Source organism: Echinops telfairi, unplaced genomic scaffold, assembly GCF_000313985.2.
Source record: "Echinops telfairi isolate 266 unplaced genomic scaffold, ASM31398v2 ScPeMD7_23;HRSCAF=83, whole genome shotgun sequence".
In the NCBI taxonomy this organism is placed as follows: Eukaryota; Metazoa; Chordata; class Mammalia; order Afrosoricida; family Tenrecidae; genus Echinops; species Echinops telfairi.
The window spans coordinates 62,835,402-62,842,113 of record NW_022103920.1 but is presented as its reverse complement, the minus strand read 5'-3'; positions in this window follow the sequence as shown (position 1 = coordinate 62,842,113).

Here is a 6,712-nt window from a genome sequence, read left to right as displayed (position 1 = left end):
ACAGAGTCCACAGATGGATGAAATAACACTGATTTTCAATGGACTGAACTCAGGCATTAAAAGGCAGACTCTAGCAGACTGGCTTAGAAAACATAACCCATCAAGTTGCTGCCTACCGGAGACACATCTCGAGCTTACAGACAACAACAGACTGAGAATTAAAGGCTGGATAAAAATATACCAAGAAAATGGCAAATTAAAAAAAGCACAGGTAGCAATCTTAATCTCTGACAAAATTGATCGCAAGGTACAAGCCATAACAAGAGACAAGGAGGGACACTATATAATGCTCTAGGGAACATTAGACTAAAACCAGTGAGCGTAATAAATATATACGCACCCAATGGGAGACCCGCAAAATTCGTAAATCAAACACTTGGAAAAATGAAACCACAGACTCAACAATTATAGTAGGCGACTTTAATATACCACTCTCTGAATAAGACAGATCACAGGGAAAGAAACTCAACAAGGAGGCTACCGATCTAAACAGCACAATTGGATGACTTGATTTGATAGATATTTTCAGAGCTTTACACCCAAATGCAAAAATATAAAAACAAAAAATCACATTCTTTTCAAGCCGAAATGGCACATATTAGAAGATAGACCACTTGCTGGGACACAAGCTGAACCTGAGTAAATTCAAACACATAGAGATTATACAGACTTCTCTCTCAGACCACTATGCCATATGACTGGAAATCAACAAAAGGGCAATGAAGAAAACAAGGGCAAACAACTGGAAGATGAATTACTCTCTATTGCAAAAGGAGTGGGTATTGGCCCAGATCAGACATAAAATTAGGAAGTTTTTAGAAACCAATGAGAATGAAAATATGACATACCAAAACCTGTGGGATACAGCAAAGACATTTATCAGAGGAAGGCTGATAACAATACATGCACACATGAAAAAGGAAAAGAGAATTATGGTTGATGTGCTGGCACAAACTTATACCAATTTGAGCAGAATCAACAGAACAATCATACTAATAGCAAAAGGAAAGAAATAATAAAAATCAGATCTGAGATACAAGAGAGAGAAAACAAGAAAACTATGGAAAAAATTAACACAGCTAAAAGTTGGTTCTTGGAAAGGATTAACAGAATTGATAGACTGCTGGCAAGCCTAATCAAAGAAAGGCAGGAACACATTTCAATAGCAAGGATGAGGGATGAAACAGGGGACATTACAATGGACCCTAATGAAATCAAATGGATAGTTACACAGTACTACAAAGGCCTGTACTCCAATGAATTCAACAATTTGGAAGGCATGGACAAATACTTGGAAAAACCATACCCCCCCTAAACTATCCCAGATGGACATCAAGAATCTCAACAGACCCATAGCAAAGAAATAAATAGACAATGTTATCAAGGGATTACCAACAAAAAAAATCCCCTGGGTCAAATGGCTTCACAGGAGAATTGTACCAAGTGTTCAGGGTAGAACTGACAGCAATCCTACACAAATTCTTCCAGAACATAGAAAAAGATGGAACCCCCCCCACACACACACACACTTTCTATAAAGCTAGTATAACTCTGATACCTAAAATTGGCAAAGATTCCATAAGAATTGAGGACTACAGACCAATATTCCTAGTGAACATCGCTGCAAAAATCCTTAATAAAATACTGATAACTAGAATATAAAAGCATATAAAACAATCCACTATGACCGTTGAACACACACAAAAGGAACGGTCATTGGAGAGTAGGGCCTTGGTGATAGAAATGACATGGGAAATTCCATGATAGATTTTGGCATAACCAATGATTTATTACTTACAAATATGTTTTGTAATATATGGTCACATGGTCACATGGACCTCATATATTACATATATTGCGATATATTGATCACTGTACATAAGGACCTCATTGGATGGAATGCACAGGAATCAAACTGAATACATCTGTAGGAAGAGAAGTTCAATATTAACAGCTAAAATAAGACCAGAGGCTGACTATTAAACAGACCAACAATTGCTCATATGTAAGTTGAGGTTGAAATAGAAGAAAATGCAAAGAAATCCATCAGAGCCAAAATACAACCTTGAGTGTACTCCACCTGAATTTAGAGAACATCTCAAGAATAGATTTGTTGCATAGAATAATGACAAAAGGCCTGACAAGTAGTATTTGGCATCAAGAAAGTCATACCTGAGGACAGCAAAAGATCATTAAAAAGACAGGAAAGAATTAAAAGACTAACTTGGATATCAGAAACGATTCCAGCTTGCCCTTGAACAATGAATAATTAAAGTAAACAGAAGGAATTATAAAGGAGCTGAGCAGATTTTCAAGGGTGGCTCAAAAGACACACTGAACTATTCTAATGAAATATGCAAAAATCTGAGGTTGGAGAACTTAAAGGAAGAACAACCTCAGCATTTCTCTTGCTGAAAGAATTGAAGAAGGAAAAAACCCTTAAACTTCAAGTTGCAATATTGAAGAATTCTAAGGGCAAAAACTGAATAATACAGGAATCCCCCAAAGAAAATGAAAGGAAAACAAAGAGTCACTGTGTCAACCACAATTGCTTGACACAGTCATTCTAGGAGGAAGCATGTGATTCAGAACCAATGGTACGGAAAGAAGAAATCCAAACTACACTGAAGGCGTTGGCGAAAAACAAGACTCTAGGAATGAACAGAATACGATTTGAGATGCTTCAACAACTGGAAGCAATATTGGAAGTGCTCAATTACCTATGTCAAGAATTTTGGAAGACAGCTTGCTGGCCAACCACTGGAAGAGATTTCTTTGTGCCCATTCCAAAGAAAGCTGATGCAAGGAAATGCAGAAGTTATTGGAAAATATCTTTAATATTATATACAAGCGAGATTTTGCTAGAGATCATTTAAAAATGGTTGTGGCAGTTCATCAACAGGGGCACCAAAAATTGCAAGGCAGATTTGGAAGAGTACATAGAATGAATGCTATCATTGCTGATGTCAGTTGGATCTTGGTTGATAGCAGTGATTACCAGAAAGATGTTTACCTGTGTTTTACTAACGAGAAAAAGGCATTCCACTATGTAGATCATAACAAATTATGTATAACATCGAAAAACCTGGGAATTTCAGAACATTGCATGGTGCTCATCCAGAAACTGTATATAGACTATGTTAGGCCAGGTTGGTTAGTGAAACAAATCCGGTGACACCCATATAGGTGTAGGAAAGAGCTTTATACCAGAAAGTAATTGTACATCAAGAAAACATCCCAGCCCAGTTCACCTCAAGTCCCTAAGTCTGATACTAGTCAATAAGTCCCTCTACAGACGCATGAAGCCCCATGCAATGATGCAGAACGGTGGGTGAAAAGGCTGGTGGGCTGGTGGGTGAAAAGTCTCTAGGATACAATGGCAGTGGACACATCTCCACGACTGGCAGTAATCAGGGTCAGCCATCGGGAAGGTAAAGGCAGAGACGGGTGGGGGGAGGTTTCTAGGACTTTACTTATGAGAGGGTCATGTCCATACGGAGTCACCATCAGACTGTGACCTGATTGACAAACTAAACTCCACCCCTATAATTGTATTTATCTTTAAGTTGACATGAAATTATGTAACTACCACATAGACCAACAGAACAACAGATGGATAGAGAGTAGTTTAAAATCAGGAAAGATGCATGTCAGAGTTGTATCCTCTACTACATTTATTTAATTTGTATACTGGGCAATAATCTGGGGAACTGGCTTATATGAAGAAGAATGCACCATCATAATATGAGGAAGACTCATTATCAACCTGTGATATGCAGTTGATACATCCTTGCTAGGGAAAGGGGAGAGGAATTGAAGTACTGATGAAGATTAAAGACTACATACAGAGTATGGTATGAATTATTGAAAAACTGAAAATTATCTCAATATACTTAAAACCCAAATCCTGACAACTTGACCAATAAGTAACATCAGGGCAAACAGAGAAACTATTGACGTGTTAAAGATTTCATTTCATTGCTCCACAACTAATACCCATGGAAGCAGCAGTCATGAAACCAAAGGATGCACTGCAGTGGGCAAAGGCATTGCAAAGAACCTGTTTCATATGTTACTAAGCAAGAAATAGCCCTTTGAGGCTTAATTCCCACCTCGCGCCATGGCATTTTCAATGGCGTCATATCCATATGAAAGCTAGACAGTGAATCAGGAAGATCAAAGAAGAATTGATGCATTTGCATTATGGTATCGGTGAGTAATATTGAATATAGTGTGGATTTCCAAAAGAATGACTACATCTGTCCTGGAAGAAATACAACTGGAAAGTTTAGTAAGGATGGCGAGACTTCATCTCACATACTTTGGGCATGTTATCAGGAGGCACTAGTCCTTGGAGAAGGACATCATGCTTGGTAACATAGAGGGTCAGTAAAAAAATAGAAAGGCTCTCAATGAGATGGATTGACACAGTGGTTACAACAATAGGCTTGAGTATAGTAACAATTGTGAGGATGGCTCAGGACCAGGCAATATTTTTTTCTGTTGTACATAAGGTCATTATGAGTTGGAACATACTCCACAGTACCTTACAACAATACTCTGGAGTGTGGTTCTTGGGGTCATGGTAATGATTCACTCACTGCTGTTTAGTTGATTCCAACTCATAAGTGACCCTATAGGACAGAGTAGCATTGCCCCAGTGGGTTTCTGCAACTTCAAATCTTTGTGCGAGCAGTGGCTGGTGATTTCAAACTGATGACTTTGTGGTTAGTGGCCCAACACACATCCAGGGCTCTGATTATGAAACTCCAATAGGCTCCAAAAAGTTTAGCAAATGCTATTGCTGCTGTTAGCTGCTATGTAGTTGGCCACCAACTCCTGTTGACATTCACCACAAAATGTGTAGTACACTTTTCTGCTTCCTATTTTAGATTTTCCTTGTCCCCCTCCCCTTAATTTGATATTTATTTATATAACATGCCAAGCGACATATGCATTACATCTAATTTGAAGACAGTCAATATTTTCTTTTTTAAAAATTTTAATACATCTTTTTATTGGGGATTTTATAACAATCCATATGTCCATTGTGTCAAGCACATTTGTACATTTGTTGCCATCATCATTCTCAAAACATTTGCTTTTTCAGAAGCAACAAAGCCCACATGGATGAAGCACACCAACCTGTGCGATCGTGAGGTATCGAAGGGATCAGGTATCAGACATCAAAGAACAAAAAAATCATATCATTGTGTGCTCACCTTCCCAATACGATCGCTGAAGACAAATGGGTGCATAATCAAAAGTGGTGAAAAAATGGTGTCTGGCTATCAAAAGATATAGCGTCTGGGGTCTTAAAGGCTTGAAGGTAAACAAGTGGCCATCTAGCTCAGAAGCAACAAAGCCTACATGGAAGAAACACACCAGCCTGTGTGATCACAAGGTGTTGAAGGGATCAGGTGTCAGGCATCAAAGAACAAAACATCAAATCATTGTGAATAAGGGGGAATACAGATTGGGGACCCAAGACTCATCTGTAGGCAACTGTACATTCCCTTACGGAAGGGTCGCGGGGAGGAGACGAGCCAGTCAGTGTGCAGTGTAGCAACGATGAAACATACAACTTTCCTCTAGTTCCTAAATGCTTCCTCCCCTCCCCACTGTAATGATTCCAATTCTACCTTACAAATCTGGCTAGACAAGAGGATGTACACTGGTACAGATAGGGACTGGAAACACAGGGAATCCAGGACAGATGATCCCTTCAGGATCAGTGCTGAGAGCGGCAATACTGGGAGGGTGAAGGATGGGTGGGTTGGAAAGGGGGAACCGATTACAAGGATCTACATATGTTTTGAGAATGATGATGTCAACAAATGTACAGATATGCTTGACACAATGCGTGGATGTATGGGTTGTGATGAGTTGTATGAGCCACCAATAAAATGATTTAAAAAAAACACAAAAAAACCCACATTTGCTTTCTACTTGAGTCCTTGGCATCAGCTCATTTCCTCCCCTCCCTCCCCCCTTCACCCTTCCTCATGAACCCTTGATTATTTCTAAATTATTATTTTGTCATATCTTACACTGTCTGACGTCTCCCTTCACCCACTTTTGTGTTGTCCATCCCCCAGGGAGGAGATTATATGTAGATCCTTGTAATCAATTCAAATCAAAATATAAGGTCCATCTGGCTTTTTAAAAGGTTACATCTAATTGTGGATTCCAGAGTTCCACATTTGTTCTCTTTACTTGCTTCATTCTTTGTACTTTAATATTCTATGCTCGTTCTCACTTAATTGTATTTTAAATTGAAGAACCCAATGGATGACTATGACTATGTTTCATTATGAGTTTTCTTTTTACATGTCTTTGGTTGGAATATGATCTCCTTGATAGGAAGAACCTTATTTGCACACATTTGATTTCTAGTACAGTGCCTAATATGTGCATGAACTAATGCTACTGAATGAAGGAAATTTAAATATAACAAATGCATACATCTAGCTTACTAAATAACCAATTCTTGTGTGTGCACATCCAAACTAATCCTCAAACCATACCTACTGCTATCTAGTTCATTGTGAATCACAGAATCCCTGCACAGGGTTTCTGAAGCTGTCCATTTCCAAGGGAGCAGAGAGCCTCATCTTTCTCTTGAGGAGCACCTAACAACAGTCCAATACTTACCTGACAGAGCCAGCAAGGCACATACACACACAGAGGGCATCTCTTGAGGAGCACCTAA